Source organism: Elephantulus edwardii, unplaced genomic scaffold, assembly GCF_000299155.1.
Source record: "Elephantulus edwardii isolate Elephantulus edwardi_28Jun2011 unplaced genomic scaffold, EleEdw1.0 scaffold00069, whole genome shotgun sequence".
NCBI lineage: Eukaryota > Metazoa > Chordata > Mammalia > Macroscelidea > Macroscelididae > Elephantulus > Elephantulus edwardii.
The window spans coordinates 2,261,698-2,281,430 of record NW_006399819.1 but is presented as its reverse complement, the minus strand read 5'-3'; positions in this window follow the sequence as shown (position 1 = coordinate 2,281,430).

Here is a 19,733-nt window from a genome sequence, read left to right as displayed (position 1 = left end):
CTCTGAAATCCTCTGAAGTGTTCTACTAAAAATTAACTCCATGGTAATGGATTTTTGCTTGATTTTTTTTCTTAACCTTACAATCATTTATAAAATCTTTGAAAGTATTAACAAAAAAGTAAGAATTTTTAAGTTATTACTAACTCCTGTTATTTGGTTACTTAAGCCACCCATTTACATTCAATAGTGTAACAAAAATATCTAATTTCATGTGAGTAGAGATTCAATTGATATTAAACAGTTCCAGGACCCTTCCATGAAAACTATGTGACTTAATTAACTACGTAGGTGATATTCTACCTCACATTTATACTCTTTTGGTCTTCATGTTATCACTGATAGTTTATAAACTATCTGAGTAATTTAGCTTGCATATTAGGGGACCCCTGATGGCATAGTCTCTAGGGAGTTTCACCACTAACATAAAAGTAGTAGAGCCTCAAAGGGCGAAAGACGCACCATATCTTCCAGTGTGTTTTACAGCTTCTTAAAGGTGCTGGAGGAGGAACTATGAGAACATTCTGACTCAAGGTCAATTATTTTTTTGTTTGGGGTTTTAGGTTTTTGTTTTTTGTGGGTTTTTTATTTGTCTGTTTTTTCATTTCACCTGGAAATTCTACTACAACACGCTCAATACCATAGCAAGCCACCTTTGACAAATATGATAACTGGGCTTGGGGTATACAAACACATTCAAGAAATATTTCTTGAATATATCACAAAAGGCTGTGCTAGATATGTGGGGAGAATGGTATGAAAACAGAATGAATGATAGTAATTTGAATGTTTCACAGTAATTTTTGGTGGCTAGTGACAAGAAGCTGTGCTGCAATCTGAAAGGCATGTGGTTTGAATGTACCAGCTGCTACTCAGGAGAGGGACGGGCAATCTCCTCCCATGTGTTTACTTCCTCTGAAACACCAGTTGGATTGTCATCTATGGTTTGGTTCTGACTCAAATGGTACACAACAACAACCAGCTTATTTTAAAAGTAATGCTACTAATACTCATCACTTTTGGTTTTGATCATAAATTTTCCCAATCTCAAGTTGTTATTGTTGTTACTGATTGCCTTCGAGCTGAGCATGACTCCTAGAGACCTTATGAACAAACAGTCTATAGCCTTTCTGTCACTGTTGACATTTATCAAAGTTCATAGAGTTTACGGAGGTATGTTGTTTAGGAAGTGGATGCCACTCCTACTTGGAAAAAATCTCAAGTATAATGAGAAAATACTGAAACAGATGATGGAGTGAATAGTTTAAAAGCGATGTATGATAGGGTATTATGGTTATCACAAGAGTCCACAATTAAGGTTGCATAGTGGAATGTACTTGGGGCAGTGGGAGGGATGTGGGGGGATTGTGTCCCAGGGAGGGAGTGTTTCTTTTACTTTTGAAAAAGAGGAGCAAACTGGGGGGGTGGGGGGGAGAAGTGCAGCAATGAATGAATGGAAATACAAAATCTTTGTAAATGCTCATTAAAATTATTTAAAAAATAAAGCTTAAGAAAAAAAAAGAAAATATTGACATTGTCGATGACTTCATTTCACTTGAATCCACAATTAACACCTTTTGTCTCTGCAGGCAGGAAAACAGGAGACATTTTGCACTAGTAAAACCTACAGCTAGGAACTTCTCCAAAATATTGAGGGTATTGACGCTAGTTTGAAGAATAAGGTGCATCTGTTTTAGACTATGGTCTTACCAATCACATGCTGTGCATCTGAATGTTGGACAATGAATAATGATGACAGAAGAATTGATGTCTTTGATCTGTGGTGCTGTAAATGAGTATTGAACACCCCGCAGACTGCCAAAAGAACAAACAAACATGTATTGGAGAAGGTGCAGCCAGAGTGCTTTTTGAAGGCAAGGATGATAAAGCTATGCTTCACGTATTTCAAGTATGTTGCTATGATGGGCTATTTCTTGGAGAGGGACATGATGCTTCAAAAGTGAGAAAAAGGAAGGATTGACGCACTGACTGTCACAATGGGCTCTAATGTGTCAAGATGTGTGAGGATTGCACAGGATAGGATAGGGTTCAGATCTGTTGATAATAGGGTCACTATGGGTCATACTGGACTCAACACCTAACAACAACAAGTATAATCATATTGTATAACTTGTCTGGCCACTATTTCCCATCTACAATCAGATACAAGTCATGAATAACCTTTAATAGATGCTCTTGTTTCATAAGTAAGTATTAAATCTCTGACTATCACATGAAAAGAATCAAAATAAAGATATTCAGCCGGTGAAGAGCCAGTTTTCTTCCCACAGCTATGACCAAAAGCACCACACCCATTTGAGATCCATACCATTTCATTCCATACCTCTCAAGTTGTACACTGTTCTTTGTTTTTATAAAGCCTTTTGCCTTTATTTTCATCTGTAAGGGGTAGGTTGTCCTTGATAATATCCGGTCCAAATGCAAACTCACTTGACAACCTTTCAATTCTAAAGCATAACATCAGAGTTTCTATTTCACCAGTACATTGCATATTGTCTGTCTTTCCCATTACCATCCCACTCTTTAGGTGCAAGGATCGTGGCTAACATGTGTTTGCAAAATTAGGTAAATTTTCAAGCTTGAGTCTTCATTAAATTTAAAGTTGCATTATTTTAACTTCTTCCAGTGACTGAATATTATGCTGTAAAGTTTATAATTCAAAATTACTTTTCTAGCCATTAAATTTGACTTTACCATGTGGATAGGCTGGAATATGCAAATAGGATTTGTTAGCCTATCCACAAGGGGATTGGCTAATCTCACTAATAAACTAAGTGGATCCAGCAGAAGTAGAATAAACTGCCGGCAAAGAAGAGGAAGCAAGAGACTGCAACTGCAGAACCAGAGCAACAGCCATAACAGAGGAACGAACCAGAGACATGATATAAGACATAGAAGATCTGGGGACTGCTGCCCCTCATGGACAAAGACACAACTAAACTAAGAGTCTTTGTTTAAGTTCGTTGTATGGTTGAGGGGGAGGAAGGAGAGGGCCAATATTGGCAGGAATAAGAATTTTGTAACATTGGCCTAAAGTCGTGACTACATCCAAATTGAAAGAGATGAAACTGTATTCTGCTACTTATCTGGATTATAACCTTTTAACTTCCGCAAAATTGTTCTGTGAGGTCTGTGAGCTCTCACATCGGATTTGGAGCCCAGTAAAACAGTAAGATTTGTGTGGAGATGAGTAAAAACAAGTGTGGAGGTGTGGGGGACATGTCTAAACTCATGAGAATTGTTTTTGTGTTGTTCAAGCACATGAATGACATAGAAAGTTCCCCTTTGTGGAGTTGGTTAAGGGCAGATATGGTCATCCACACGTGGTCCTTGATCTTTTTACATGTGCTTTGCTGCCATGTCGTAGCTTGCCAACTACAATTATTCTCAGGACCAACAAAAGTGAAGTTCCACAGTGTCCCTTTCTTCCTTTTCAGTTTGGTTTTTTTTTTTTCTTCTTTTCACTTTCGCAAATAAAGAAAATTATTGACCTGATTTCAAAAATGATTGTGTGTTTAAATAAAATCTGGGGACAACAAGTGCTAGAAAAGGATGCAAATATCCACCATTCATAAAATAAAGGATTAGTTTTTGAGCCAATTATTAAATTTTGAAAGTATTAAAGGAGCTTTTTAAACATCTAAGAGTATTCTTTTTTCCCCCAAACTAATTCTCCAAAGCTACCTATAGATTTATTGAAATATTTATGATAAAACGAAATTCTGAAGCTCTATGATGGTGGCATCAGAAAGAGGTTGAGTGTTAGGCATGAACTGATTCTTAGGGTGAATTATTAAAAATATATTCTTCTTTTCAGATCAGAATTGAAAGATCAAGCACCACAGTTCAAAAGTTGAAAGAGATTAGATAAAAGATGGGTTGTGTAGAAGAACCCAAGGAAGAGATGAAACAACCAGAGTTAGCCACTGAATTTTATTGCACATGATGCATGTGAGACAGAGCTTTTGCTTTCAAGAGAGACTATTTCTGTGTGCTAAGTAGTTAGACAATTTATCTTTGTCTTGTATAAGCAAAGGGTATTTTCTTGACCCTCTAATTTTATTAATATAAAATAATAGCTAAATGTTTGAGTATTTATACAGGTACATATGTAATTTTATCCATCTATGATCTCCACAAGAAAGACATCTTCATTATCCTTATTTTCTAACAGTGAAAGTAAGATGGAGGAGTATTTTTTAATTTGCCTAAAATTAGATAGATAGTAAATAACAACGAAAGGATTTTATTGAACATATGCCTGACTTAAAAGTCTTAATTATTCTGTTTCTTCTTTATATCAGATATATCTAAACAATGATATTAGGTGGTGTTTTTTTTTTATAAAAAACAAAACAACCCTTGTTTAGTTATTCTGATAAATTAAACATACCTCCAAGGTTCTGTGTGTGTGTGCCACATATCCTATAATTGTGATTTTCCTGAAGCTTAGTATCAAGAAAATGAAGATTATCACCTCTGGGCCAATTAACAGCATTATGATAGATGGAAAAGGGATTGAGATTGTTAACAAATTCAACTTGCTCAGTTCCACAATCAACAATTGGAACCAGCAGTCAGGAAATCAAAAGACAAATTACATTATGAAAATCTGCTGTCAGACCTCTCCAGAGTATAGAAGAACAAAGATGTCAGTCTAGAGACTAAGGTGTGTCTGGTCCAGGCCATGGTTTTTGCAACTATTTGCTATGCATCACAGAGACGAACAATGACAAAGGATGAAGAAAAATAACTGATGCCTTTGAGTTGTGGTGCTGGACATATCAAATGTACAATAGACTGACAAGAGAACAAACTAGTCTGTCCTAGAGAGGGTGAAACCAAGCTCATCCTTGGAGGTAAGGATTTTGAGGTTCCATATCACATCATTAGGGCACATAGCCAGGAGAGATCAGTCTTTGGAGAAGGACATCATGCTTGGAAGAATCGAGGGATTGTGCAAGAGAGGAAGACCCTGGATAAGACGGACTGACACATAACTGGGGTAATGAAAATAGAGGTATCAGAGACAGTGAGATTGTCTCAGAGTTAAATCACCTATTCAGTAGCACAATAGCATAGTGTTGCTCTGAGTCATAGGTGACTTGATGGCAAATAAAAACAACTAGAAGGATGGGTGATCTCCTTCTGTGTGATTACTATCTCTGAAAACCCACTAGAGGGTCAGCTATGGGTCATAATTCAAAAGTACTGAGTAACTATAAAGGTCCATGTGTACTGCAGCAAATGAAGATTAACTACTGGACAGAATATGATCTTCAAAAAAAGTTCAAGGTCTGTCTAGTGGAAACTAGATAAATTTATACGTGGTGGTGAAATAACAGAAAATGACCATGATATAAGAACAGGGAATCTGGAAGGGGTTATTCAGCCTCGTCCTGTCTGTGTATGTGTGTTGAGGATCTGGATTGGGGAGATATGATAGGTATCAGATAAAACTTTGTTGAGGAAATGTAACTGTAAAGTTAAGTGTTTAAAGTCAGCTAGGCAAAGGGAGAAGGTTTCCAAGCAGAAAGAGAGACAGTCATAAAGGTAGAGTTAAATCAGTGGAATAAGTATTCAGTTAACAGTCCTTCAGACTGGTCAAGAATGTAACTTGTAAGGAGAGAAGATGTAAATTAGCCTTAGTGATATTTCGTTCATAGTGTTATTCTCAAGTGTGGAACAGGCTGTCTCTCTCTAGCCAAAAGAAGTCTGCAGGTATTTTACTTTCTTTTTCAGTGGTGGTAGATGTAAACAAACTCCCATGCCACCCTAGAATATTGTATCTCTATTTATTTTACTAGACCCCTTCATTTTAAAGAGTTTATCCCCCAGGTTCTGGGGGTGGATACCAAACAATGCTATTGCCAATTCTTGTTCTCTCTTGTTTAGATAGGTCCAATTAAAATAATGAGCTTATGTGATATTCTTTGTAATGTCTAGATGGTCAGATCACTTTATAGTATAACAGAAAGACACAGAGTCAATGTAGCCTTAGAGGGAGTCTACAGTTTTATGTTGTGTGTTGAAACATACAGCGAGGTTTCAGAGGGAGTAAATTGCAGGGGAGGAGATTGCTCATTTTTCTCCTGCAGAGAAGCTTGTGGATTCAAACTGCCTTTGAGATTGCAGCATACACTAGGTCACTGTGCCAAAACCAGGCAGGTTTAGGAATGCAAATTGCCATACATCATGAACCAAAGTCCATTCTAATCTATTCTAGGGGAAAAAAATAATGCCAGTAGCTATAATAAAGGCAACTATCCACTTGTTTCAGTTTTTGGTAAGTCTTTGTCATTCTCCAGAACCTATTTAATTTTTGGTAGGGTCAGTTGTGGTTAGGTGCCATTGAACTGAGATACCATCACAGCAACCCTAAGAGCAGCTAACCTGAACCCTGCCCTATCCTGCACCGTTCTCATCATCTCTGACACACTAAAGCCCATTGATAAAGTCACCATGTCAATCCAATTTGTTAAGGGTCTTCCTCTCCTTCACTGGCTCTCCTTCTTTCAAAGTGGTTGCCATTTTCCGAGAGGGAGCCTCGCCTAAATACATATCAGAGCTTTGCTCTCTTGGCCTCCAAAGAGTACTCTGGCTGCACTTATTTCCCCCAAAAAACATATCTGGTTTTTGTTTTGTTTTATTTGTTTTTTTCTTTTGGCAGTTCATTGGATATATTAAGCGATACATTAAGTGGAATTTAACAAAGGCATCAGAGAGTTGGACAGTGAATAGGGATGATAGAAGGAGAAATGATAGCTTTGAGCTGTGGTGCTGGAGAAGAGTGTTGAACATACCATGGACTGCTAGGGGAACAAACAGGTTTGTCCTGGAGAAGGTGAAGCAGGAATGCTCCTTGGAATCAAGGATTCTGAAGCTTCTTCTGACATACTTTGGGCATGTTGCAAGGAGGGACTGGTCCTTGGAGAGGGACATCATGTTTGGCAGAGTGGAAGGGTGGTGCAGGAGAAGAAGACCTTCAATGACATGGATCAATTCTGTGACTGGAGTGGTAGGAATGAGAGTTTGAGATGGCTAGGTTGGCACAGCATATTACGGTGTTCAGAGCTCTTGTACATAGGGTCGCTATGAGTCTCAAGCAATTCGATGACACATAACAACAACAACAACAACAATCATTCCTACAGAGCTCTGGTAGCTTACTGATAAAGTTTCACTACCAACCCAAGTGCATGTTTTGTTCCAATTCCATCATTTACTTCTTGACAGAAAGATGAACAATCTTCTTCTGTGCTCTATGTTGTTGTTGTTGTTCTGTGCCGTCGAGTCGCTTGTCACTCATAGCGACCCTATGTACAACAGCCCTAAACTCTGCTCTGTCCTGTGCCAATTGCACTGTCTCTGATACACCCATTCTGATTACGCCAGTCACTGAATCAATCCACCTCATAGAGGGCCTTCCCCTCCTGCGCTGTCCCTCCACCCTATCAAGCATGATGTCCCTCTCCAAGGACTGGTCCCTCCTTACAACATGTCCAAAGTATGTTAGATGTAGCTTCAGAATCCTTGCCTCCAAGGAGCCATCTGGTTTAACCCTCTCCAGGATGAATCTGTTTGTTTTTTTGGCAGACCATGATATATTCAATACTCTTCTCCAGTACCACAGCTCAAAGGCATCAATTCTCATTCAATCCTCCATAGTCATTGTCCAGCTCTCTGATACATAACAAGTGATTGCAAAGACCTGTATCAGGCCTGCATCAGATGCACCTTAGTCTCCAGAGAGACACCATTGCTCTTCAGTATTTTAGAGAGGTCCCTAACAGCAGATTGTCCCATGGCAATATGTCTTTTAATTTCCTCACTACTGGTGCCAAGAGTGTTGACTGTGGAGCCAACAAAGCAAAAGCTGTGAACAAACTCAATCTCTTCACCATCCATCCTGATGCTGCCAATTGGTCCAGTGGTGAAAATCTTTGTCTTCCTGACATTGTACCTCAATCCATATTGGAGGCTGCAGTCCTTGACCCTCTGTAGCAAGCGCTTCAGGTCCTTCTCAGTTTCAGAAACCAGGGTTGTATCCCCTGCATAACACAGATTCTGTGCTATATAGTCTTTGAAAACCTACTGGAGGGTCAGGTATGAGTCAGTTCTGATTTTATGATAGATAACAACATTACCCATAAAGGAACTCTAGTGGCATAGTGCATAATTTTGACTGTTCTAATGCAGAGGCTCTTTGGGAGAAAGATGGATAGTCAACTGTAAAACATGCAGTCTCGGAAAAATGAGGGGTTGTATGAATTGGAACCAACTTGATAGCAGTGAGTATTTGCTCCTGATGTTTGTTTGTTTGTTTTTCTGGTCATCCTTTTGTATCCTTCAAGTTTTAACAATAACATTAACTTTTGACATTTCCTCCAAAGTCCAATTATTTTTAATTTACCTTGGCAGAGGTAAGGGTAGTTTTAGAGGTTTCCATTTGATTTATATAATGATATAATGCTCTGTCCAATACCATGTACAATAAAAGCTGTGAGAACTGGGATGCAATGAGACTATCTTCCTTTTCCTGGTCTGGTAAGTTTTCTGCCTTGCTGATGCAGTCTTAACATTTTTTAATAACTTTCTATTGGTAGGAGAGATTTGAATTTCCCATCGCTAACAGATTTCCACCTTTCACAGATTCCATCCTTCAGAGGTTTTACTGTATATTCCTTTGTTATTGCTGTGTAACATGTAGTCAGAACAGACCCATAGCTGACCCTCAGCAGGTTTTCAAAGGCAGTCAATTGCATAGGTAGAGATTGTCCATCCTTATTTTACAGAGCAACTGGTGACCTCGAACCACATACCTTTGGGATTGTAGTGCAGCTTCTTGCCACTAGACCATCAAATCTCACTTCTATATTTAGGTACTTGAAATTGTCCATTAAGTATGTCTAAGATAAACATTGAACAACAATGAGTTGAACATGAGTCAAGGCTCCATTTGTAATATGCGTGGCAATAGCAATCAATAAATTAAAATGTGTAATATTGTGGAAGGCTGCATTCAAGGACTTCTTAACAGTGCTGAGGAGAAATAACATCAGTTTGACGACTAAGGTGCATCTGATCCAAGCCGTAGTCCTTTCAATTGCTTCCTATTATCAGAAAAGTGAGCATTGACTAATGATGACAATAGAAGAATGAACGTTTTTAAGTTGCACTACTGGAGAAGAGTGTTGAACGTGCCATAGACTGCCAAAAAACCAAACAAATAAGTCTTAGAGAAGATGCAGGCAAGGTGCTTCTTTGAGAGAAGGTTGATGTAGCTCTATTTATTTTGGGAATGAGGTCAGAAGAGGCCAATACTTGGAAAAGGACATCGTACTTGAAATGGTGGAGGTTCAACAGTCCCTCAACAAGGTAGATTAACATAGTGAATGAAGCAATTGTTTCCAGTATCACAGGGATTGTGATGATGATGCAGGATTGGGCAGGGTTTAGGTCTGTTGCTTATAGGGTTGCTGTGAGTCATTGTGGATTCTATGACTCCTACAACAAGACATATATCCACACTCTCATGATCTGAAAAGCTAGCTCAGGTCTAGAATCGGTTAAGAAAAAATCATAGCTCTTTATTATGAAAATTTCTCTTGAACTCCAGATCCTCTATCTTTGATTTCTTTTAGTTGTTTCTGTTGGTGTTCTTGCTTGCTGATACTTCATATTGCCCTTATAGACATTTCTTTTACAAACCATCTGCATAGCTCTCTGCGCGTGATACTGACCCCCTTTCAATTATCGTCTACCCTGTTGCTCACTAAGGTCTGAGTAGCACTTACTTTGTTCTAACAATCATGCACTACTACCTCTTCTCTATTTTTGTTGTTGTGGTTGTTCATTTCTGTGATATTCTATCTTAAGGCCACAACTGCTCTACAGAAGATGACCACTACCAAGATTCTCAATGGCTCTGGTGACCCCTTTCCTGGAGCATTCATTGTCATTTTGGTAAGTGCTGCATCCTCTGAGACTGTCCTTGTGACCAATAACCCTCTTTATCTGAATCACATTGTTGCCTATTAGCTTCTTTGAGTTTATGTTTATAATTCTTCTTCTGCATTATGTGTATAATTTTTTTGAGAATTCTGATCCTACCTTCAGTAATCTTCCATTGTAATTACTGTATTCTATGCATGGTTCAAAATTGGGAAGGGTGTTCATCAAGGATGTGTCCTATCTCCATATCTTTTCAAACTGTATGCAGAACAGATTATCTGGGAGCCTGAGCTCTATGAGGAAAAGTGTGGCATCAGGATTGGAGGTAGAAACATCAATAATCTGCATTATGCAGATGTCACAGCCTTGCTTGCAGAAACTGAGGAGGACCTGGAGCACTTGCTGTAGAAAGTCAAGGACTGCAGCATTCAATGTGGATTGAAGCTCAACATCAAGAAAACAAAGATTCTCACCATTGTGCTGATTGACAGTATCATGGTGGATGATGAAGAGATTGAGATTGTTGATAGTTTCAGTTTGCTTGGCTCTACAGTCAACACTCTTGGAACCAGCAGTCAGGAAATTAAAAAACTAATTGCATTGGGAAAGTTTGTTGTCAGAGACCTCTCCAAAGTACTGAAGAGCAATGATGTCAGTCTGGAGAATAAGGTGCACCTGATCCAGACCATGGTCTTTGCAATTACTTGCTATGCATCAGAGATATGGACAATGACTAGGAACGATAGAATGAGAGTTGATGTCTTTGAGATTTGGTGCTGGAGAAGAGTATTGAATATACCATGGACTGGTAGGAGAATAAAAAAGTTCACCCTAGATCAGGTGTAGCCAAGCTGCTCCTTAGAAGCGAGGATTCTGAAGCTTCGGCTGACATACTTTGGACATGTTACAAGGCAGCGTCAGTCCTTAGAGAGGTACGTCATGCTTGGGATGGTGGAGGGACAGCACTGGAGAGGAAGATGCTTGAAGAGATGGATTGATTCAGCCATGGGGATAGGTGTGTCGAAGACAATAAGATTGGCAAGAGATAGAACAGCATTTAGGGCTGTTGTTCATAGGGTCATTATGAGTTCCAGGCGACTCCACGACATATAACAATAGCAACTTCAATTAGTATTGGAAACCATTTTCCCCAAATTTTCAAGTAATTCTACTAAGGTTTCCACTCACCACCTCACAAGGTTCTTCACAAGGATTACATTTCATACTAGAGAACCATCCTGCTGTATTGATAAACTCTATTGTAAAGTTTGCATTTAACTTTCACTCCTCATGATAGAGCACCCTTCTTATCTGAATCACACTTGTTTTCCTGTCTTGTACATTGTATAAGATCTCCTTAAGGGAATTACTACATAATAAGTGTCAAACCAGAGAGTCATGACCAGCCAAGTTGACACACAGCCTTAACCACCATAGCTACCATGTATATTTGTATCTTAAGTTCCTTTAAGGAATAATATTTTTTTTCCTTTCAGTGAATTATAAGGTATTTTTACTTTGTTGTTAGGTCTAGTAGCCTGGAAGGTAGTTTGGGGTGGGGTGGGGGAAGCCTTGAGAGGTAATGTATATTTATTGTCTTGAAAGACAAAGGTATTTGACTTGCCTTTAAGTATTGGTAATTTTTAATAGACAACAATAAACCATTGCAACAAGTTCAGACAATTCTGAGGATTAAATATGGAGATTAAAAATTTTTTAGTACAGTCATCCACATATTCTCTTCTTAAAATGTTCATATTCCATACTTTAAAAAGAGGGTATTGATCTTCACATGCTGTATTTGAAAAATCAACTTTCTTGAGAGCTCAACAATCCTTATAATTAACCTCTAGGTCTAATCTTCAGCTTTCTAGCCCTTTAGCTCCAGGAGTGAGATGCTCTGTAAATACTGCTTATGGCATTTCCAGGGGAGGGCCTCAGCTGTGAGCCATCAGCAGTAAGTACTCCTGGCAAGTAGCAGAATAAGAACCTAAATCCAAAAGAGAAGATTTCAACAATTAGTCACAGCATTCAGCAGGAAACAGAATTTCTTCTTTTTAAGACAGCAAATATTTCAACATTGTAAATATTGATAGTGATAAAATTGGAAAGTACAAAGAATAAAAGGATAATCACATAGTTTTCTGATCAAAAAGAAAAAAAAAATGAGTTAAGTTCCATGCTTTGGCCTTAGATTTAAGAATAGTGACTTACTCTATTAAAACTAGAGGGAAGAAAGAATACATTTGAAATAAAAAAAAATTTAAAAAAAACCACACCCCACCCAAACTATTACAGGTTGTTAGCAAACAGTTGGATGATTTATGCCTATTGACCACAAAGTTAGGGGCAAGGGCATCTTTTAAGCATAAATGTGTGGAAAAATATTTCTTAATAAAAATACACTGTGTCTTACTCAGTGCTATTGTGACTAATAGAAAAATGAACTAAACAAACAGCAACAACAACAAAAAACCAATTTGGGAGAGAAAGAAAAGTCTGAGGGCCTACGTGAAGTTAATGTTAAAAGAATATTTTCTAGGAACTGTCTTTTTTTTTTAATAAACAACATTTATTTATTGAACATTTTTGTATCAATTTCTATCATACTACTTCACAGCAAAATTAATGTGTTAATGTCTTCGTATTGAGCACAACTCATAGTGACCCTGTCTAGGAACTGTCCTGCTTTGAAGTTTTATTTTTTAAGTCCTCAGCTGAGAGTAACATGGAAGATAAGGCATAATTGTGTTAATCCAAGGTTGAAATTTTGCCACATGAAAACAATGAAAGTAGAGATGGTGTTTTTAGCTAGTGTGATAAACTAAATTTTTCTTAGCAAAAAAAGAAAGTGTTTATGGATTGAGATAGAATAGGCAATTCACAATTACTTGAGATAGCTGAGCCTGCAACCTGCAAACAGAAGTTTCTTCAAAGTGATTTGGGGCATGGATAGGTGAGATGATAAGCTCTATTTTAACTTTTGGAATAGATGATTGAGATGGAATGAAGAAGACAAAGTCAGAGAAGCCCTTGTTGAATAATCAAATCAACAATATTCTCTGTCCTTATGATTTTTCTCTCAGAAGCATTGAACATTGACAAGATCTTTTTCTCTAGCATCTTTTTCCCCAAGTATTTTTTGTGTAGTTGCTGCACAACTGATTTCCTTCCTTTCTTCCATCCCCCACCTTTGTTACTTGTCATTCTTATAACTTATTGTAAAATGATGTCCATAAGTTCTTGTCATTCAGTCTTTGCCTCATTCAACACTTTTTACAAGATGATCTCATCTGCACATATGGATTCAAGTATTTACACTGATGATTTTAAAATTTATTTCTTTCCTAGGCAATTTTTCTGATCTCCAGACTCATATATCTAATTAGATCATCTATATTTGAATATCTCATGTCCTCTTCAACGTGTTCAAAACTAAATTCATGATCTTCCCTGTAAACCTGGTTCTCCTCCAGGCTCATCTGTCTAATTAAGTCATGCACATCTTGGATGGAACTGAGATGTTTCATCTTCACTTTCAAAACTGAACTTTTGATCATCTTCTTAAACTTATTTGTTTCCTTCTCTAAGTCTCCACATCTCAGAAAGTTCTAGCATACGTTAAAATGAACAATTCAGACCCGTTAGGTCATTCTTGAGTTTACCTTCTAGCTCACCATATCCATTAAAACCCTTTAATGGTTTTCCATGTCTTTTAAAAATGAGACCTACATTTCTGAATGTCTGGTAATCTTCTATGCTTTTTACCTTTTTGTGAGTCAGTGATTTATTTCAGAAAGATTGCACATAACAGCAACAACATAGTCCTCCTTATTATTGCGTAGTATTATATATCATAACATCTTTTGGTTTACAATCACTTGAAATGAATTGTTTAAAAATTAATTTTTGCTTCTCTGTCAGTTTGCTGTACTGGGATAACTTGAGGTTGCTGTGACACTGAACACTGTGGTACTGGTGTGTCAAATGCCATGATGATTACACATGGTATACAGGGTTTGATAGAGCTACCAGATTAAGACAGGCTTGGAAGCAGGATTGGCATCCACTTCTTGAACAACATGCCTTAGAAAACTCTACGAACAGTAGAGAGACAATGACAGTTATAGAAAAGGTCTAAGATCCTTTAGTCCACAGGGTTGCTACAAGTCGTACTTGACTCAATGGCACTTAACAACAACAATAACGAAAACAACAACAACAATATATGTCTTTCTATTAGATTGTGAGTTTTTGAAACTCCAGAATCCTGTATGTCTTTTATTCAGTAGTTGTTTACCAAATATAAGACTGATGGGTGCATGAACAAGCAAAATAAGCTATCTAAGGCTGGTAACATAGGCCTTAGTGAAATACATAATCTGAATAGGTATCAACATGTGTGTATGTGTAAGTCATATCCTTTATTTTCCTTATGTCTGTATGCTATACCTTGTCACTTTGTAGTTTCTCCTACAAGAGATTGAGTATAACTCTCTGCACTTCAATTTTGGACTAGCATGTGACTTGTTTTAGGGAAAATGTATTTAAAGACCCCCCACACTGTCACCTCCCAAAAAAAGAAAGCTTGAAAGAAAACCCAAAAGCATTTTTGGAGGACAATTCAATAGTATTGATAAATCCTTATAAACCAAAATTTCCTTTCCAGAAATTTTTTTGTTAAAAAAAAATCCAAAAATCTATTTAATTTTTTTCTTAAGCAGAAAGTGGTAACAGAATTTGAGTTAGATTCAAGCTCTGCAATATGTTGCAATGTTGGTATTTTTAAAACGCAATAGTTCAGTTGGGCCAGGAATTTTGTTCTCTGATGTATTTCCATTAACTAGGAAAAATAAACCAACAAACCAATCTTGATACATTACAATACTTCATGAAATATTTGTTGAATAAAATAATGTCATGAGCATTGTCACATAAAAATATCTAATATATATTGTTAAATTAAAAGAAAAATTCGAGAATAATTCATAGATTTACTTGATGAAGAAGTCAATACCATATATAACCAGAGGGATGCCATAGAAGCACTACCCTTTGTGGAATAAGAGAGGTGCAGATTAAGAGCGTTTAAGGCAGAATTTAAGTACTTACCTTTCTTAGAACAAACATAGGAACTGTCAAGTTGTATTAAAAAAATTGAAAATTTTTAATCTAGCGTAAAGCATTTATATTGTAGCAGGAGTAGTAATATTAACTAAAAATTTTCTGAGTGCTCATCATATGCCAGGCACTGTTGAAATGCTCTACATGCTTAACTCAGAGGAAAGTATTAGCACTTTAGTTATTTTACTGCTAAGGACATGGAAGATAAGTTGTTTCCCTTGAGTTATATAGTTGGCAAGGGTGCACTCAGAATAAAAACCCAGAGAGTCAGTTTTTGGAATCCATAATCTTGACCATCCCATATTAGTGCTTTGTTTGAATATAATAAATATTCTGAGCATATTAAAACCTGATTGAGCTAATAAAAAGGAGAGAAAGATGATAGATTTTTTGAAGGTTGATAGCAAATCTTAAAATGAAGTGCTGAGCTTTTCTAATTATATATATATTCAACAGAACAATGTGATTATGAACTCCTTAAGCATATCAATGTTTTTTGGTTTTTTTTTCCTTTGAGGGGGTGGGTAGGGTGTGGAATGAATAAATCTGTATCATCCATGCTAACATACTAGTAGAAAAAAATGTATATAGGAATAAAATAAGTCAAAATCTATTATTGAAAGGAAATGTTGGCAGTTTTTTACAATGGCGAACTAGTGCTGATGAATAGAAACATAAAAACTGAATTGCAGATTTGAAGTAATGCTCATATTAATAACAAGAGTGAGATTCAAAAAGCTTCTTTCTTCAGTAAAAGTGAGTTCATGTTTGTCTGGCCTGGCTTAATTCACATTCTCTGGCATAAACGCCCTTGAACACCTCTGAAGCATTGTTCATTTTCTTGGCTGGGAATTCCCCTCTCAATTTTGAACTGCCAGATTCTTACTCATCGTTCAAGGTCATACTTGAAAGCTATCTCTTATGTCTAACCTACCCTGAATATCCCCCAAGGAAAACATGAATCATTCCCATTTTCATGTGGTTTTGGTCCTTTTGTTATTTTTCTGTTACCATTTTAACTACATTGTCTTATTGTCAGTTTTTCACACAGCTGTCTCATGGAATTACCCAAATATGTTTGTCAAAAACTAAGATAATATTTTATGGATTCTTTTGTGCCAACAACCAACTTAGAGGTTGGCAAATTTGGTGCTATGTAAATTGTATGAATGCACAGATTTAATTTAATTTATCCTAATTACCAAATTACACCTCAACTTTACTAAAAATAACTCAGAAATCTTACAAAGTTAATATTAACTAAGTAACAATTTAGCTTACATTTATTAAATACTAAGGCTTTACCAGACATTCTGCTAATATATATAAAATATCCAATTTCACTGTCTAACCTTATCATCTTACAGTTAATTAACTAAGGTTAAGAGAGGTTAGTATGGCTAATGTCAAGCAATAACTTTCAAAGTTAGTCTGCAATCTTAGGTTTGTTTAATTTCAAATCACCTATGATTTTAATAGGTGGGAATTAGAAATCATGAGAAAGATAACCAAAACCAACTTGAGTGTAAAAAGGCAAAGTGGGCTGGTTAATACAATGTAATCTCCATCCTTACAAAACAATTTGAGAGCTTTAAGACAGGCAAGATACTTGGTCCATTCCCCATGCTAATATTTCTAAGTCAACCCAAGCCTGTTGCTTTTAGAATTATTGTCTTCTTTCTTAGGTTTATATTGAGCATTAGACTCATTTCACATTATTTTAGTATGACTGCCAACCCTAGTGCACTCAAGTTCAAAACTATCAGCGGCTCTGCAGGAGACATACGGGCAATCTTCTCTAGTAGAATTTAAACCTCTGAAAATCCTTTGGCATGTCAGCTGTTAAGTCAAGTCCTACTTGATGGCACACAACAACAATAACAACAACTAGATGTAATAATAATCAACATAGAGAGAGATCAGCTGGCCCAGTGGACAGAAGGCGGTGTTACCAAGCCGAAGGTGGGTGACTTTTAATCTGTAGCTCTCGGGCCTGTCTTTCATTGCTTTTGTTCACACATTCCTCTAGGTCGTATAGCCCTGGTGTACAAGTTGCTGTACAGTGGTCACTTGTGGTTGCTGTGAGGCTGAACACTGTAATACTGATGTGTCAAGTGCATTAATGGCTGGTTACCCAATGCGGACAGAGAGTGGGGTGGAGCTCCCTGATTTAAACAAGCTTGGAAGCAGGAGTGGCATCCACTTCCATAATAGCTTGCCTCCAGAAACCCTATGAACCTGGAGAGAGGATGAAAGGCACTCAAGTGTTGAGGACTCTCCTTCATAGGGTCGCTATGTATGAGTCGCCTGCAACTCGACAGCACTTAACAACAACAACAACAACAACAACAACAGATGTAATACATCAAGTGGATAAAACAGGCTAAGATTATTAACCATTAAGAGACTTTGATAACATAGTCCATATTGTGTCATACTACTAACCAAAAGGTTAAGTGTTTCTAACAGTTCAAATCCACCAATTTTCCTGCAGAAGAAAGTGCAGTCACTTCTGGTTAAGATTTATAGACCAGAAAACAAGATAAGAGATCACTCTGAGTCAGAATCAACTCAATGGCAATGTGATTTATTTTGTTTTGTTTTTTCTACTAGTTTTGAGACTAGTAAGCCCTGGAAGCCGAATGAGTAAAGAATTGCACTATCAGCACAAAGGCAGGTGGTTCAAATCCTGGGCAATTTCCTCCTATGCAATTTGCAGTCTCTGAAAAACAGCTGGAGGGTCAGGTATGAGTCAACTCATATGAAAGAATTCAACCAATGAAAGAGAGAGGATTTTGAGCCTAAAAATGACATCTTAAGAACCAGTTCATTTGAAGTTCAAAGTTTTCAGGTAACTTCCTATGCATAAATTATCACTGATTTTGTACAATGAAATATGTACAATTAAATGAATAGTAACTTTATAAATTCCCTTTAAATATCAGTGATAGATATGATCAGATTCTCTCACCTGCTAATATTACATATTTCAGTAAATGTCCTAACTAGATAATGAACAAGATGAAGAATGCCTCTCTAAAACTTGGGGTCTTTAATTATCATCTTATAGAATATCTAAATTATCCGAGGAAGTATTCAGGAGCTGACTATTATTAATTTCCTTCTTGATGACTGAAGCAGGACAGGCCCAGCACAATCGAGAGTTTCTTCATGATTATTCCGAGTTTAGCTACAAACTTTTTAGGTAATTTAGGGTGATTCCTTCCCAAATTGGTAGGGTGGTACTTCACTTCTCATATTTATATGAAAATTTATCATGAACATCTAATGCTATATAGACTTCTCAGAGGAATCAGAGGGTACATCTTCTCTAAATAAAAAAAAAAAAGACACTCTGCTTACTGGATAAGATAGTGGCTGGCCTGATGCAGCAATAAAAATTGATCCTGGTCATCCTGCCAAGCTCTAAATATTTTGCAGATCTTTCTGCTGAGTTGCAAAAAAGGGGAGAAAAAAGAAAAGAAAATGGTTGAGTTTTATATTAAATTTTGCCTTGGGGCATTATTACTTTGAAAGTAATCCAAATATTTTGTTTATATTGGAAAGTTCCAGTGAGACATAGTTAGCTGTGAATAGAATTCAAAACAATAACTCTGGAAAAGAACCATTCCCTTTGGTCAGAGGCTATTGTGTCAGCAGTTATGCCGAGTCAATCAAAAAAGAAGAGAGAGAGAACACCAGCTGTGAGAATGGAGCTGTCAAGCTGATTGACTAGATAGCAATACAAAATTTGAAATGTTTTTTTGTGATGGGGTAAACACTCAATTTTTATCTGAGCCTTGTCAAAAAGTAACTGTAACTTGAAAGCTTTGTGGTATTGGCATTACTAAGTTAGATAAAGATATACATAATGAATTCTATTTTAATTACCTATTTATTTATTAATTACATAAAATTAATTATAAAGTCATGTAAAAATATGTAAATTGTTTCTGTACAATATTGAAAGAAAAGCAACAAAAGAAATTATTAGTCTAATGGATTTGCTTCATTTTTTAGAGGTTTTCTTTCTATGAAAATAGTTAAGACTACACTTTAGAACAGTTTTAAGGCTTATGGTGCCATTTCTTTTTCATTTGTTTATCAACTTTTGCCCTTCCTTCCGTTCTTCTTTATTTGCTTAATTTCTAATGACCAAATATGCGGCACAAGAGGTTTTTCAATACCTAAAGGATAATTTTGGTTGGCCATTTCCTCAAAAAATTATGTGAAATAGTTTTAGGGAACACTTTGTACTTTAATACGAAAATATTAAAAAGGCTTCCCCTCCCATTTTTAATCCTAGGAATATAACTGAAAACAGTAGAAAAATTTATTTGTGCTGTAGTTTGCAAATGACTAAATACTTGCATCCTTGTTTCAGTTGATTTGTCTAGTGTTGCCGGGAAAGGAGCACTAATGTGATCACACTATTAAGATTCGGATGGCTTTTATTCATTAGTTATGTTGCTGTACTGGACAGTTAGTCAACAACCAAGTTCAAAGTGCTGATCTTTTTCCATAATTAGCATTTCTTCTTAGGAAGCTCTGGGAAACCAGAGTTAGAGTAGATCACCGGAAGTTACGTTGTTAAACCAAAGGCTATGCCCCTATCGCAGACCAAATCCACCAGGGGG